The sequence below is a fragment of the Pseudonaja textilis genome, chromosome 1 (genome assembly GCF_049901715.1).
Source record: "Pseudonaja textilis isolate UNSWEBS1 chromosome 1, rPseTex1.2, whole genome shotgun sequence".
Classification (NCBI taxonomy): domain Eukaryota; kingdom Metazoa; phylum Chordata; class Lepidosauria; order Squamata; family Elapidae; genus Pseudonaja; species Pseudonaja textilis.
Window position 1 is genome coordinate 23,058,427 of NC_141990.1, and position 17,818 is coordinate 23,076,244.

Below are 17,818 nucleotides of genomic sequence, written 5' to 3' on the forward strand. Positions count from 1 at the left end.
GTATTTCAGCAGCCACTGGTGGATGAAATGTTGGGAGACAAGTATTTACAAAAAGGGCTACTGAGTGTGAAAATAATTGTAATTAGATAGGGGCAAAATGTTTGGGCTTGTGATAGAAACTCTGTTGGACCAAAATGGATGAAAAAGATGAGTTCAAAAGTCATTAGCACAAGGGAGGAAAAACTCTTGCTGTGGTAGCTAGGTTGTATCCACAGAACTTGCTTAAGCAGGTTAAATGAAGAACGACCAGTTACATTCCATAACATATTATGTGCAGTTATCATTAACCTTGATTTTATATATGGATTGTTTATCATAAAGTATAAATTCAATCTGTTTTAGAATAGAATAGAATAGAATAGAATAGAATAGAATAGAATAGAATAGAATAGAATAGAATAGAATAACAGAGTTGGAAGGGACCTTAGAGATCTTCTAGTCTGCTCAGGCAAGAAACCCTATACTATTTCAGACAAATGGTTGTCCAACATCTTTTTAAGAACTTCCAGTGTTGGAGCATTTACAACTTCTACAGGCAAGTTGTTCCACTGATTAATTGTTCTAACTGTCAGGACATTTCTCCTTAGTTCTAAGTTGCTTCTCTCCTTGATTAGTTTCCACCCATTGTTTCTTGTCCTGCCCTCAGGTCCTTTGGAGAATAGCTGGACTCCCTCTTCTATGTGGCAGCCACTGAGATATTGGAACACTGCTATCATGTCACCCCGTCCTTATTTTCATAAGACTAGACATATCCAGTTCTAGCAACTGTTCATCGTATGTTTTAGCCTCCAGTCCCCTAATTATCTTTGTCGCTCTTCTCTGCACTCTTTCTAGAGTCTCAATATCTTTTTTTACATTGTGGTGATCAAAATTGGATGCAGTATTCCAAGTGTGGTTTTCCCAAGGCATTATAAAGTGGTATTAACACTTCATGTGATCTTGATTCTATCCCTCTGTTTGTTTATGCAGCCTAGAACTGTGTTTTTTGGCAGCTGCAGCATATTGCTGGCTCATATTTAAGTGATTGTCTACTAGGACTTCAAGATCCCTCTCACAGTCACCACTATTGAGCAAGTTTATATTAGTTTATGGTTTGATATATTATTAGCCAGGTTAATTTATAAATCAGGATAAGTGTGTATTAATTCAGCCACTCTGTCATCTTGGTAATCCTTTTCATCTGATATCTAACTTTTATGTCACAATAAATTTTGTACAATCCACAGAAATCAGGTGGGTGGAGAATCTAGCTGACCTTGGTTGATTTTGAAAAGTTGAGCAAGGCCAGACCTACTTAGTGCTTAGATGAAAGACTCCATGAAACCCAAGGTTGTAGTTAGTTAGATTAGGAAATTTGTGGAAAAAAATCTTAAAAGAAATTGGAAACCACTGTTGTATTGTTGCCAAGAAAACTACAAGTTGCCAGATGTTGAGCCTGACTTGGACGAGAATTTGCCTTTGTCTGAGCTGCACAATATCTAGGCGTGTATGCAAAGCACACAATTTCTCTGTGGCTCTGACGGAATGGTTTATGCAGAAACAGGCATAAATAGGAACATTCCCTCCATTTTCCTCCCATCCTTCAATATCTGATTCTAGGGCTGTTCTTGAGCAGAGTACTGGAGTTCTTGTTTAAACAGAACTGCATATTTATTTGCCATGGGGAATTCCTTGCTTCTATTTGTTTTGTTAGTGGGCTTATTTCTCTCTTTTTGGGATATTGTGTTCCTTTCTCTGGATATTCATTGCTTGTTTCCAATAAGATTATATTTGTCATTGGACATTTTTCAACTGCCTGCCTGCAAAGGACATTTATGGTGGGGATTTGGCCTTTTTAATGCAGGAGAGAGAACCCAAGGATTTATTGCAGCCTGGCTCCAAATTGTTGTTGCCTTGTTTGGGCCTTGCTTATTCAATAATTGCTATAATTCTACCCATAGGCCTCCTTAGAAAATAAAACTAGTAATTGCAGTCTAATATTGTTGCTGGAATTGTTCCCCCTATCAAGACATCTAGGCAAAGGTAAACTCTGGGGCTAGGAAGCAATGTTGCCAATTTCTAAGAAATACCACTTTGTCAAGTCCAGTCTGGCCGTTGTTTTGTGACTAGGAGTGCCTGTGACCTGGTTTCAACATTCTCGGAATGTTTGCCAAGATCAAAATGTAGCCTTAAACCAAGGATGTGCTCCTACTGAAATAGTGGGATATCTTGGCTTTTTTAGAAAAACAGAATAACAGGAAAAGACCTTGGAAGTCTTCTAGTCCAGAGGTCACCAATTGGTGGGCCACGGCCCACTGGTGGGCCGTGAGAAAATTTTGGTGGCCTGCAGAGAAATCTCACCCCCAGAGCAATTAATTCAGGCTGCGCAGAAACACAAGGCTGCTCCGCCCACATGGCCCACGGGAAACCTCCATGCCCACTCCCTCCTTACCCGGTAAACTTGCCTCCTAAATTGCTATTTTTCCTTTTTCCGACCATCATCTGTTCTGCTGTGCTGAGAGATTTAGATTAGCTAGGAAGCAGGAAATGGATGGATTTCTTGCTTTCTAGCTAGTTTTTAGATCTTTGGCTCAGCACCTCCCTTAGGACTGAAGGTTTGCTTGCAAGCAAATTCAGTGCAGACTCACGGCAAGCAAATTTGAGAGACTGAGCTAGCCAATGGCAGGTAGATAGATCAATGAATGAATTCTGTGAGCAACTCAATCTGCCTGCTTTGCCTGATTTTAGGTAAAAGGTGCTCTTTTTTTTTTTATAAAAAAATTCAATATTCACATGCATGGTGTTTTGTGAGTTAATTTTGTGAGCTTGCTTGCTAGAAATTTTCATGAGTTTGCTTGCAAGCAAATTTTATGTGACAGACTGAGCTAGCCTATGGCAGATAGATAGATCTCTGAATGAATCTGTGATTCTGTGAACAACTCAATCTGCCTGCCTGCTTTGCTTGATTTTGGGTAAAAGTTGCCCTTTTTAAAATAAAAAATTCAATATTTATATATAATATTTACATACAAGCCATGCCCAGCCAGTCACATGACCACCAAGCCACACCCACAAATTAGGCCATGCCCACAGGACCAGTTAGTGGTCCCTGGGATCTAAAATTATGAGTTTGGTGGTCCCTGAGGTCCAAAAGGTTGGCGACCCCTGTTCTAGTCCAACCCCTTGCTTAAGCAGGAAACCTTATACCATTTCACACAAATATTTGTCCAATCTATTCTTAAAAACTTCCCATTTTGAAGCACCCACAACTTCTGGAGGCAAGTCATTGCATTGACTAATAGTTCTGTCAGGAAAATTCTCCTTAGTTCTAGGTTGATTCTGTCTTTGATCAGTTTCCATCCATACCTTCTTGTCTTGCTTTCTGGTACTTTGGAGAATAGGTTGACCCTCCTCTTCTTTGTGGCAGCCCCTCAAATATTGGAACACTGCTATCATGTCACCCCCTGGTCCTTCTTTTCATTAAACTAGACATACCCAAAACGTGCCAAGTGTTCTTCATATGACTTAGCTTTCAGTCCTCTAATTCCCTTGTTGATCTTCTCTGCACTCTTTTTAAAGTCTTTTCGTTTTTTATACTGTGGTGACCAAAACGGTGTCCATATGCAGGTGAAAAAAAGCTGCTCTTCCATGGAGAACATAGTCGTTTTGTGACTACCATTGCATTGTTTATTAATGATTTGGAAGAATAATTGCCATTTGAGTACTTATTTCAAACATCTAAGGTGGGGAGATTGTGTTTAACTGAATAGACAACGATCCTATTGATTCTTTCCCTCTTGAGCATATGTTTTTCTGCATATGAAAGAAGGACGATAGGAGCTCTTCTCCCTGACAATAGTCAGTGCAAATTACATGGAAATGAGCTTTCCCTAAATGCTTGAAATATTTTTATTCTGCTCTGTCACAAGGACCAAACACATAAACTGCTGAAGAGAAAATTGAATTGGGGATAAATGACTTAATACAGCAGGTGCATTTAGATGCTTCCCAGCAGAGGGGAAAAGCGAAAGGGAAGTTGTGTATGCTGGCTGGGGTGGGGGGACACAAAAACACCCAGGGCATGATTTTTACAAGTAGGCATGCCCTGGAGAGACATTTCCAAGCTAAGGCATATGATAAAACTTGATTGCTAGGCAATCCGGCACATTCCTTAGGTGGACATTTATGATAATTATTGCTAAAACTCCTTGATTTAGAAATGAGTTCCACTGTTGTTGTTTTTTAATGGGCTTACTTTATTGAATGGTTAAATCACTATTTATTTGATGGTGCTGCTTTCAAATGGTAACGATAAATGAATTGCACCCACTGCAAAACTCTCACAAGGTTGAGTACTAATGCTACCCTAAACAAAGTCTTCGGTAGGTATTTGTATTCTATTTAGCTTTACAAGCTCTCCAAGTTTTCCTAACAGCATGGATAATAGATGTTTGCAATGTGAAAATGACACATATTGCAATACTTGAGCAGCTGGATTATTACTCAGAATTCAGCATTGGCGACTTTGAACTTCTACGCAGCAAGAGACTAATAATTCACATTATTATGTTGGATAATAAAGCAAAGCTGGCTGAGGAATTCTGGGAGTTGCCCCTGGGAGTCTGACAACCAATCAGAATACAAGCTCAAATTCAAATCCTAACAAAGGTTATAAAACCCAGGTACTCTCAGCACCTCAGCTCTTTCTTGATCTCTTCCTTCACCTTGAAGCATGTGATCATCCTTCCTTTTCACTCTGGAGCTCCAGGCCATGTGGTCCTCCTGTCCACCATTAAACCTTCCAAACAGCCTCCATGTTTCCAGTGTCTTTTTCCCCACTTGGAACTGAACCCAGAAGGATATTTCTTCCAACAGAGCTTGGTGATTATCTTGGTCTCTGTAGTAGCATAATAATATTTTTACCATGCTTGATCCCAACACAGAGTTCCTCTAACTCCCCCTCCCCACCCCCCAATAGTTAATTACTTAAACAGACTAGTGGACCATATGGATTTTTATTTTGCCATGGGCTAATTAAGGCATCATTTTAGAATATGTTATCTTTCTCCCCCTCCCTCCCTTTTCAGGCATACTGTGATCTACATATGAGGCGGATGGACTAGAAACAAACAATTATGCTCAGCAAAATTAACGAAAGTAGAAAAAAAGGGGAGATGGGTGGAGGAAGAGAATCAAAGACTGTTTTGGAAGCTCTACAAGTTAGTGTTATATATACTACAAACAGGTTGAAATAGTGATTGTTTTGCCCATTTGATCACCAGATGTGGAACCCAACTTAGTGGCGTCTGCTTAATTATACTATTTCTCATCTTATTTAGAAAAAGAAAAAAGAACATGGGACCTTCAGTCATTTTTTGTATATATTCACAGAAGCCCCAGGAATTGATTACACCCCAGTTTTAAATCAACTTTCTAATATGATAGGGCTTGGACCCGCTATGGGTACAATTATGTCTCAGGAAGGTATCTGCTGATGTTTCTGGCTGAACTATTTCTCTTGGCTTTGGAAGGGAGGGTACTGAGCACTTGCCCTTGAATGCTCGGAGAAAATTGCTTCAGACTTTTAAACTGTCACTTTTAATCATTGTCCTTCTCAGCAATTTTCTAGCTCAGTGTTTCTCAACCTTAGCAACTTTGCAATGTCTGTATTTCAACTCCCAGAATTCCCCAGTCAGTTGCTTGCTGGAAGAATTCTGGGAACTGAAAACTTCAAATCTTAAAATTTTAAGATTCAGAAACACTGCTTTAGTTACTGCAGTGATGGAGTGTAGAAAAATGTAAAGACAAATAACAGAGTGAACTCATCTCTTGGTGGCTACATGAACCTTCCACACTGTTTGCTTGGCAATTGGCCATTGGTTTCATTTGGGATGTTTGTGTCTCTCTAGTCTAGTCTAAAATTTGGGAATTTCCTGATAGTTTTCTGTCCAGCAATGAATCTGTAGAGATTCATCTAGTCATCCAGGTCATGGTTGTCCCAAAGATGCTTTTTCAGGGGGTAACTGGACTTTGTTTTTTCTTTCAAGACATTTCATTTCTCATCCAAAAAGCATTTTCAACTCTTAACAGGATAGTGGCGAATCAAGGATTTATATTCTTTGCAGACAACTGGTCATTTGCATCCTTTTAGAGGGTTGTTGAAGCACTTGGAGGTTTATCTGTGTCCTCAGGAGCACTAGTCAGGTGACCCTGAGGACACAGATAAACCTCCAAGTTCTTCAACAAATCTCTAAAAGGATGCAAATGACCAGCTGTCTGGAAGGAATAATAATCCTTCCATTCCCCTATGCTGTCAGAACTGAAGAAGCTTCTTGGATAAGAAGTCTTCAAAGAAAAAACAAAGTCCAGTTGCCTCCTGAAAAAGCATCTTTGGGATGTCCAGTTATGATTAGATTTGTCCTGTTTAGTTTTTTTCAAAATCAGCCAAAATTGGTTAAGCGCAGCCATTAGGCCTGATTTGATCTTGATAGGCATCAGATATTATAAACTCTTCCTCTTCTCTGTATTCTCAGTATTTCCTCTCAACTGTAAAATATTAGGTGCTTGTTCAGTGATGGGATGTTCACAAGGCTATTGTTAATAACAGGAGATGTTGTGATGACATCTTTATGCTGATGCATAGTAGCAGGTTCCCAGCTGCTCCTGGTAAATAGAACTAGATCTGTGCTATTGCCCTCAATAACAGAAGAGGAATCCGGAATTTTTTTAAAGTATCTCAGATCTGGTTGGCAGCTCTAATTAGTGTTAACACGGGCATTTGTAGAAACTATTTCCCAGGAAGTGATAGAGCAAAGCAGCAGTATAAAATACAATTGCATTTTGTGTGTATCAAAATGCATTTCAAGTTGCTGGTATATTAATTAGCTTTGTTCCTTTATGTCATGTTCCATGACAATTATACAGTGTAACAACAATGTATTGAATATTTTTGGTGATGAGTTTAACAACTTTTCTTGATATAAAATAGGAACAGGGGAAACTACCCCATGCCTAGTCAAACAATGGTCCATCTTTGTGCTGATTAGAATCAGTTAGTCCAAAGTCACAGACCCAGCTCTATCTGGAAAGGACAGGCATTAACCTGAGACCTATGGTTTGCCAGGAAGTATCTTCATCATTGAGGCAAAGTGTACGCTGAGAATCTCAGGCAATGTTTCCTAAAGAAAAACTCTTATCTTTTATAATGGAGAGGAGGAGAATTGCTGTATTTCGCTGATAATACAACCTACCCTGAAAGTAAATCCTAGCTTGATTTTACATGTGTGCACAATATAAGCCCTACCCACCCAAATAAGCTCTAATTAAGATCCTGCCTACTCCAGGGTACAATGGTAAAAATTAAGGGTGGGGATGCAGGAAAGTTTCAGACAGGCCTCGCACACCCCCAATACCTGCCTTGCTAGCCCATTTCTTCTGAGGCTTTCTTGAAGGCTTCTGACAGTGAAAAGGAGGCCAGGGGCGACGCGCGCAAGTGAGGTGAGTCAGTGATATCTCCCCCCTCCCCAAAAAAGAGACCTGGTGCTTTTTTTGGTGGCAAAAAAAATAAGATAGGGTCTTATTTTCGGGAAAACATGGTCGATGTGTTTGACTAGGATTTGGAAGTTACATTGAAGTTCACAGTGATCAACCCATTGTTAATCAGTTATAGTTTCTATAAGAAAACTAAGTTTTTCTCCAAATATTTACCTGTGAATAAAGGGGATTGAGGGAATCTGACACTCATTCAGGAAAAAGAGAAGAATACAACACAATCCCTAATAAAAACAAAGAGGAGGTGAAAGCAGCTGTAGACATTATTGCTCAAAACCCTGGATGCCTTTGAAGTACACTTTCTTCTTCCAGTACATCCTCCCTGAATTTATATTCAGCAAAAAGGTTGAATAACTAAGGAGAGAGTATATGACATGGTTTCACATTTTTACTGATCCAGAATTAATTTGTTTATTTTTTTGTGTATTTTTTGTATTTTCAAAAAAATATTTTCCCGTATTTATGGAATGTGGATTGGAAAAAGATGCGTTTGGTTTTAAAATTGGAGGAAGGAATGTCAGTAACCTGATAGTGTTACTCTAATAGCTGAAAATGCAGAGAATCTGCAAACTCTAATGATGATTAGGAGCACAGTGGAAAAATGGGAGTAAAATTACACATACTATAAAATGGGACTAAAATTAAATATAAAAATATCAAAGAAATGACAACTGATATAACATACAATTAGAACTGACAATGAAGATATATCAAAGTGGTAGGCAGCTTCTTCCTTTTAGGATCAACTACCGTAAAGGAACAAGAGTCAAGAAGGACACTTCAGATTAACTCTTGGTAAAACAGCTATGAAGACCTTGGAAAAGATATTCAAATGCTGTTATTGTCTATAGAGATCATAACCTCGCAAGCAATGGTATGTTTTGTGACACATGGAAATAAAAAATCCAAATAAGAAGTATTGACACTTTTGAACGTTGATATTGGGGAAGATTCCTGAGAACAAGGAAGGAAGGAAGGAAGGAAGGAAGGAAGGAAGGAAGGAAGGAAGGAAATCAAATGGATCGTTGAACAAATCAGCCCAGTATTCTTACTTGAGGTACAAATATTGGGTTCAAATTATCCCACTTTGGACACATTATATAAAGATCTAGCTCTTTGGAGAAAGCTGTAATGCTGGGAAAAGTAGGAAAGAGAGGTATGACCAGCAACAAGATGGATGGACTCAGTTACAAGACGATGGGTATGCTGTTGGAAGACCCAAAGGATGAGTTAAGGACAGATGCTCCTGGAGGAAATCTGTCTATGACTGCCTTTTCCAGCAAGTTTGAGAACATGACATGGCTGAAGCAAGTAAGACAGATATGTTTTCATTTTGCCTTCCAGTGATCTGCATAGTTTTATATATGCTCCAATATTTGTTTCTTTGTCACCTTTGCTGTCTAAGGAATGTGCAGGAGCCTTCTCCAACACCACAAAAAAACTGTCTGGTTTTTTTCATGGCCCAACTTTTACAATCATAGGCTATTACGGGAAACATGACAATAGAGACTAATCTGCCAATAAAATAGAATATTTGTAGATCGGGGTTGAATTGGGGTCCTTGGCACTTTCTGAGCTTGGTGGTTTTCTTGCCAACATTTCATTACCAGACTAGGTAGCATCATCAATGCTAGAGGGGAGTGGGGTGTGCTCCCACAGTATTTATATACTAGTAATTGCCTTGTCAGCGTTGAAGGAAGTTTTTTGAAGTTTGGCCTGAGGCTTATGATTTAATTAGGGTGATGCTGAAATTATGATAGGTTCCTTGATTAGACTGTTGTTTACTGTTTGCTTGTTTGTCGGCATTGGGAGTTCCTTGATTGATTGTTGGTCTAGTGTTAAACTTGGTGTTAATTTCTGCTCGTATGGGTGTTGATTGCTGGTGAGAAGATATTTTGGTCTTTTTGTTTCCTTTTGGCCTTTTTGATTGTCTCTGAGTGGTATTAGATCAAGAGTGTCAAACTTGATTTCATTGAGGGCCTCATCAGGGTTATGTTTGACCTTGGGGGTGTGTGGCCAGCTCAACATCATTCATGTCAGGAGTACCTGTGGTGGCCCAAACATTCTGCCAGCGAAAATGGAGTTCAGGCGGGCCTTGTGCAGCCCTCCTAAGCTCCATTTTTGCTGGCAGAGGATTGCAGGAGGCTGTTATGACTCCCCGTCAAAATTCAAACAAACAAACCAGAAACCAGCCGTTTCACAATTAAATCAAACGGAAAGAAGTCTTACAAGATAACGGCTGGCAGAAACCACAGCATAAATCTTTACTCTGTCCGGCAAACCAGTCCTGGCAATAAATCTCCAGTCTCAGAGCTTCTTGCTGTAACGTCCTCACTCAAATAGTCATTTTGTTCCTGGCAAAATGTACCAGCCCAGCTGTGTCCTTTTATACTCATTGAGGCAACATGCTAATTTACTGACTCGCTCTCCTCATTCGCTCCAGCTGATTTTGCCTTCTCAACTGTCTTCTATTTTTTACATTTAACCACAAATTTTCCAAGTTCTCATCACCACTAGAAGACTCTCTCAAAACTTCCCTGTCAGCCATTCCCGGCTGTTGATCAGATAAGGAACCAGAGGAGGTCAAAGGTCCTGACAATTCTAATACATCAGGTCTGTCGTCCTTTGTCACGTCCATCTCCTCATCCTGGTTATCAGTCCAATCACTAAGCCAGGCCGGCTCATATTTTTCTGCCTCAACCTCCTCACTTGAACTCATATCAGTCACAGGAGCTGAATCCAAGCCCGGAGCCACAACAGGAGGCCATCACAGCCGAAAACAGAGCTCGGGAGAGCCACATGCAGCCCTCCTGAGCTCCGTTTTTGCTGGCAGTGGCACTGCGGGCAATCTTTCACTGTTTCCAGGATGGCCCTGTGGGCCAGATCTAAGCACCCAGTGGGCCTGTTTGACACCCCTGTATTAGATCTTATTTCTTTCTCTATGTCTTCTGATGGACTAATCTGCACTTAATTGCCAAGCTGATGTCCTTGCTTTTCAATACTTGATTTATATTCTTCATTGCTGTGACATCCAGTGTGATTCGGTGTTTTATTTCTTGACTGTAGTCACTGCTTTGATCAATCTGTGATCCTAGGAAGGTGAATTCTTGCAAACATTCAATCTCTTTCATCATCAGTTGTTATTTTGACATTTCCATTCCTCACACCGGTCATAAGCTTGGTCTTTTTGATGTTCAGGCCTACTTTGGTTTCTGAGAGGAGACTTGTGTTGTCCACATATTGAAGATCGTTAATGTTCCTTCCTCCAAGTTTCCTCATGATCACTTTAGCATACAGATTGAACAAGAAAAGTGAAAGAATGCAACTTTGCTGTACTCCTTTATCTTGAACCAATTGTCTCCATATAGTGTTCACAGTGGTTTTCTGATAGATATAGAGTAACTGCATCAACTAGACCAGATGCTTTGGTACTTCCAGGCCTTCCAGCTTGTCACAAGGTTTTCTTGTAGTCACTGAAGCAGATATAGATGCTATTTTGATAATCCTGAGATTTTTCCATGACCCAATATAGATTTCCAATATAGTCACTAGTATCATGACCCCTTCTGAAGCCATTTTGAATATCTGGTAATTTCCTTTTGATGGTCTGTGCCAGATGTTGTTCTATGATCTTAAGGAGAATCTTTGGAGGATGCGGACAATTATGTGGCAATTAGAGCTTTTGTGGGGGGGAATGGAATTAACATCGATCATTTCTAATCCTATGGCCAAGTATTCATTTCTTAAGTTTTCTGGAACAAGGCTGTGATGGTTGTGGTAATACAGGCCTCACAGTTCTGTGGGGCTTGTATGAACGCTTGGGGCCTATTGGCCCATTGCCCATAAAACCTATTCCTAAAGGATGGCTGGTTCTGTTTCTGCTTCCCTTTCTTCATCATCCTGAGGAGACTGAAACTGTTGCTGGTGTATAGCTCTTCTGTATGTTCTTGCCATGTTGTTGGTCAGACAATTCTTTCAGTTACTTGCTTGTGATGATGTTTTTATCAGCAGTAAATGGCATTCAAATCTTTTTGACTTACACAGATGTATTCCTCTTCTTTCTTTGCTGTCTTTCCTTATTGCTCTTTGGAAATCTGTATTCAATTTCCTCCCATTTTCCTGCTGCTTTGGCTGATTTTCTTCACTCAACTATTCTGATGGTTGCATCTGAGAGCCATGTTCTTGAGCTTTATAGTTTGTATTTAACAGCTGTTTCAGCTGATGATCGGTTTAATTTCTGGCTACAGTTTGTCAAACAGCTTCTCAGCAGTGTCCAGTAATTTAAGCCTATTTTTCATTTCAATTGCATAGATGGTTGGGATTTTGGTGATATCAGATTCTTTGGTAGTGTTGTCTTTTTGGTGTTTCATAATTTGACTCAGCTCTGAGCCATCAACTATTCATAATATGCACTGCAACCAGCAACTGGATATGTCTTTAACAGTGAGAGCTGAGCTGGTCCATCAATGGCTGCCGAGGACATAGTCAATCGGATTACAGTGCAGCTTATTTGATGAAGTCCAAGTGCATATAAGCAACACTTGGGCTGTTTGAACCTGGTATTCATGATCTGAAATCAATTTTCATGGCAGAATTGACCAAACTACTGCCTGAATCATTCTTCTCCTCAAATCCAAAGCTGCCAGTGATGCCCTTTTAATGCTTGGGTGCCAGTTTCTACATTGAAATCACCCGGTATGGAAACAATATCTTTTTTGGTCACTTGCTTCAGAGTTTTTTTGATGCTGGCGTAGAAATTCTCTATTTCAAGCTCCATTGCATCAGTCGTTGGGGACAACTGTGATTCTGAGGGCCTTGGCACAGATTCAGATGGTTATAACGCGATCATTAATTGTCAAGTAGCTTTCCAATGCTTGGATGAGTTTCTTGCTTGTGATAAATGCCAAATCCATTTGTTTTCCTGATGTCATGTCCTAAGTAATAAATAGTGAATTCCTCAGATTGGAAATAGCCATTGTCTATCTAGTGTAGCTCATTGATGCCGAGGAAGTCAATTTTCCACCTGCCCCTCTCCCATTTGATGGTATTCAATTTACCCTGGCTCATTCCTCAAACATTCCACATTGCCACCCAATGTGTCTTTGTGCTGCTTTACCAATGCATGTTAGATTTGCCCCAGGTGCACCAATGATGCCTTGACTACTCACTGTAGATGCTTGCTCTTCCCTAGTAGCTTGTTGGATAGCTTCTGACTTGGGGGTCCTATCATTGACGCCATATCTGATTCATTTGAGAGGCTTTCTATAACATTTTTTGGGTGAGGTTTTACACAATAGGTTGGCCGGTCTTATCTCAGCCATCCGCATTTATCCAGGCTTGGGACTGGCAAACAAATTCACGTGTGTGTGTGTGTGTGTGTGTGTGTGTGTGTGTGTGTGTGACTGTCTAGAACTTATTAATTAGGTGGCAGCACTAAGTTGAAAGTCACAGACTATCACAGTGGTGGCTAACCTTTTTGGGCTCGCGTGCCGAAAATTGCACATGCGCACATTCTCAGGCCAGCACCCTGAAGGCAATGCACATACAGGGCCCCCCACCCCCTGCACATGCGCATGACCCCCCCACATGCACCGTGCATCTCTGCACATGCATGTGCAATCCCTGCGCATCTCTGCGCATGCGCGCCAGACACCCCAGCATGCCCCTCACGTCTCTGTGCACACGCATGCACTCCAGATACTCAACAATCAGCTGGCGGGCGGGCAGCACACGCACATGCGCAGTGGGGCTCTTCCAGGCAATTTCTCGCATGCCGCAGAAGTGGCTCTATGTGCCACTTCCGGCATGCGTGCCATAGGTTCGCAATCAGGATGGGCCCTATTTGTACTAGTTGGAAATCCCATGGATCGGGGTGGGATTCTACCAGTTCGCAGCTATTCGCTAGAACCAGTTGTTAACATTCTGAGCAGTTCGGAAAACCGGTTGTTAGAAGAAATTACTGGCCTAATCCTGTAAGGAAGGCAGGAAAGAAACATTCTGGTGTTGCTTACAGAAACTGCCTCTCCATTAACCCTTATTACATTCTTGGCTGGACTAGACTTCCTGTCTCAGGAACATCTCTGGAGTTTTTTCCCCTGCTTTGCTGGTACTTTGCTTGTGTGGAGTGACCATTTAAAGTTACAATGGAACTGAAAAAAGTGACTTATGGCCATTTTTCACACTTACAACTTTTGCAGCATCCCCACAGTCATGAGAGGCCAGGGGAGGAGATGTGTGCCTCAATGTGATATTGAGTTGGCCACACCCAGCCAATAACATGACCATCAAGCCATGTCCACCCAGTCACATGACCACCAAGTCACGCCCACCACCTAAGCCACGCCCACAGAACCGGTTGTTAAAAATTTGAATCCCGCCCCTGCTGTGGCTGCATATCAAACTGGAAGTTGAAAAAAAATGAGAAATGAAAGTAACAATAAACCTACATCCATGTAATTCCTGGAAAAAAAAATGTGAGGGAGAGGAAGAAGGAGAGGGAGAGGGAGAGGGAGGAAAAGGAGAAGGATAAGATAGGTCTATGGGATTTGTAATCCTCAAACTTATCTCAGATATCTTGCAGTATTTTTGTAATACTAGGGCTTATACTACTGTTTTCATCTGTTTCAGACCTCAAAAATTCTGGAAGACCCTAGCCCTTCAGTATTTAGTAGTCATAGTTAAAAAAGACTATTAGAATTTAAATAAGAAGCTTCTGAGCCTCTAGCTAACCACAATACAGTCTAGGCCCTCTGGCATTTTACTAGCATGTTTTGGACATACTATGAGGAAATGCAACTCCCTTGAGAAGTCCATGATGCTTGGAAAAATTGGGAAAAAGAAGAAGAGACAAGTTACAATTACAGAAGCAGTGAATGCACCAGTGAGAGGCCAGATTTGGTGGTGGTAATGGGGAAACAGATAATTCTGGGCAGATTCTATCCATGCATTCAAATTTGAAATGTATTTATTTGTTTATTTATAAAATTTGTTTGCTGCCCATCTCACCACAAGGCAACACTGTCTTGCTTGAGGACACTTAATTATGTGGTGTTGTGTACCTTTATTTGAGTAAAATGGAGTAAGTGGGCACTAGGAGGGGGCAAGCTCATATAAGATGAGTGGAAGGTCTTATTTGGGAGACTTACAATCAGCAGCTGTGCCAAATGCCTGAAGAATTCTGTCTCAGTTGGCACAGATGCTTGAACTCACTGGCTGAAGGACTTTGAATTGTTTAGGGTCATTACAAATGTAGGAACAAGTGACAAGTATTTATGGCGAGCGGCTGCTGACCTTAATTTAAAAAACTGCCAGTAATAAAGAAATGATATTGGCATGTCTTTATAATGGTTCTCCAAAACATTAATTCCCTTTCTCCAAAATACTTTTTCAGATCAGGTTTATAGCCCATAGGTGTATGCTGCTAAGCTACCTCCAGCAAGGGCCTACTTTGTTAAGTAAAATAGGTCACCATGAATATTTCACAGAATCTGATAAATAATTCATGTCCAAATTCAGTAGGGGGTTGATCCTATAGAGTAATTAGTTAACTTCCCTAGGAGTGGATGTAGGGCCAAGGGAGTTTGGCTTCACTAGCATCTCCTGCTCATACTTCTCCCTTCCGTGTGTGTGTGTGTGTGTGTGTGTGTGTGTGTGTGTGTGTGTGTTAGAAACAGACTGAGAAGCTCCCATTGAAGTTGACTTTGTTGATTCTGCATGAAGCTCAAGTAAGTCAGCTCTCAGCTATAGATCACGTAGTTTTAAATCTTTGAACATGTTATATAGAGTATTTCTGGGCATAAACCAAAGCTCTTCTGAGCAGCCAAAGTCCCCTCCCCTCTCTTTCTCCTGGGATTAGCATTCCAGGTTCCCAGAATGAATTAAATTCACTAAAATGACCTGCCAAGGAGATTGCTAGCATAGCAGGGACTTTTAAAGCCTTCCTATGACATCATTTTATTTGATTTGAAAATAAAGGCAGCTTTACAAATTCCCTGTGATGAGAAGTAGGATGGATCTGGTCCAAAGTAGAAGGAATTAATAACAGGGTTTGGTACTAAAGACTGTGTTCAAACAGCAGAAATGTTGCTGAAAACCAGGACATTCTGTAATGTTTATGTTCCCCCACTACCCAGACAGACAGCATGCTATAAGTATAAGAGCAAGGGTATGGGTATTGAGGTTACTTGTTGCCAACCTAGCAAAAAGACGAGGCATGTGACTAAATCTGGGTGGGAGAGGTTTTTCTCTACCCCCTAATATGGAAAGCCAAACAGGCTTCAGTGCATGCCTAGGATTTTACTGGCTGTATTGAGTTCCCAGTACTGATAACATTCCAACAGCCATTTTTAGTTGTGACACTTCAACATGATAGATTAAAGGAGTGAAGGAAAGCAATTTTGGAAGCGAGTTATAGATTGGGAGGCATAGAACTAGAATTCCCCCAGGGGCCCTTTGTGGGGGGTTTTACCTCTGGGAATTGCAAGCCTTAAATGACAAGTTTTGTTATACTTCCCACCGAACAAGGTGGACGCAAGCCAAGTAGTTATCATCTTAACTTTTAGATTCAAAATTCTGTGTCCATAATTTGACACGGACTGCCCTGGTTTTCCTGGAATTGTTCCAAAGCAGCTTTGACCTTCAAGAAGGGTTAAGAGCCTCAAATGGCCCTGTTTTGAGTGTGAAACACTTTCAGAATAGTGAGGACAGCATTGGAAAACTTCCAATAAGATTGGAACAACCTGATATAAAATCAAAACAACCACAAACAACATGAAACTTTACAAATGTTTTCCACATTCCTGGGGCTTAGCATTTGGCAGCTATTGAGCCCCTACTTAGACTTTTTAATTTGCTTCGAATATTCAGCTCTGATTCCTTGATTAAAATAGGAAGCATTATCTCCAGGTGTTATTTGGACATGGGACAGTAAACAGAAATGGATGCAGGGAGAAGATGATGGCTACTTTGGTGAGAATAATGGTATGTGTAAATCAGACAGGAATGTCAGTATTGGACTAAATCTTGGAGGCCCAGCTCCAAATCTACATTCGGCCACGGATGCTCTTGGGCAGATCATTCTGTCAAATGAACAGGATTGTTGCAATGGTAAAACCAATGTATGATGCTTGGGCATTTGGAGGAAAGACAAATAAATACTAATAAATTGTCTGCAGCCTTTGTGTAAAAAAGCAAGTTCTGTTGGAAGGAAGTTGAGCTGAATCCTCTTTCAATACTGCTCTGCTGGTTTTTTTCTTCTTCTTCTGTCATTGGCTTTAATAGGAGGTAGCTTTATGCCCATTTGCTTAATCTCAGACTTGTTCTATTGGAAGTTCTGGTGCTTGGAGTTTTTTTTTTTTTTTTTGCTAGACAGTCCAATCTATCTTTCCTGTTTGGCCTCTATTCACTTCATCCTGCTCTCTTATTTATGGTCTTTGATTTGATTGCAACTACACATCTGCATCATGGTTACCTCTTTCTTCCTACCACATATTTTTAAAAAATTTTATTTTATTTATACATTTTTCTTTAACATACATAAGTTCTTAGTAAACAGTGTATTATCTGGGTCAATTTACTTATACATAGTCATAATTTCCAATTTCTAATTTCTACCTCTATTGTTGTAACCATTGATAAAACAAATCCCATGTTAAAAAGTATTCTGTATCTTCTTTATCCTTTATCTTTAATATCAACCTATCCATTTCTGCACAATCTAGTATTTTTGTAATTATATTTTCTTCTGTAGGTATTTCCTCATTTTCCCAGTGTTGTGTGCCAATACAATTCTCACTACTGTCAAGACATGTAATATTAAATACACGTTCCCTTTATCATATTTTTCTGGTAGTATACATAGCAAAAATGTTTCTGGCTTTAAATCTATATGCTGCTTTAAAATCTTCTCTAATCATGTGTGTATTTTCATCCACATTTTTTTTTTTTGCTTTTGACCATGTCCACCACCTACCCCATATTCTTGAATAACTATATATACCAGTCAAAAGACACAGTTGGGCCCTACTAGCCATGTTCCTGCAAATATCTGATGGGGTTTTCTTTTCTTGCTTTCTTTTTGGTAGGGCATCATTAGGAAAAGGTTAAAAATATGATCTGATTATATTATTACTGACAGCAGGGACAGAGTTGATATGGACAGTAGTTAATAGAAGAGGAAGCTGGGTCAGCATATGAGAGGCATAGCCCCTCTAGCTCTGCTCCAGTGCTGTGTTGCTACTTGTTTGGCAATGGATAACGGAGGCTGCCAGATAAAGAGGCCCGCCCAGGT

The 17,818-nt window shown here is 40.3% G+C and overlaps 1 protein-coding gene across 1 annotated transcript in view; it reads left to right on the top strand.

The window, feature by feature from the left end:
• LRRC75A (leucine rich repeat containing 75A) overlaps nt 1–17,818 on the top strand; it is a 57,312-nt gene that overhangs the window by 22,353 nt on the left and 17,141 nt on the right. The window lies entirely within an intron of this gene.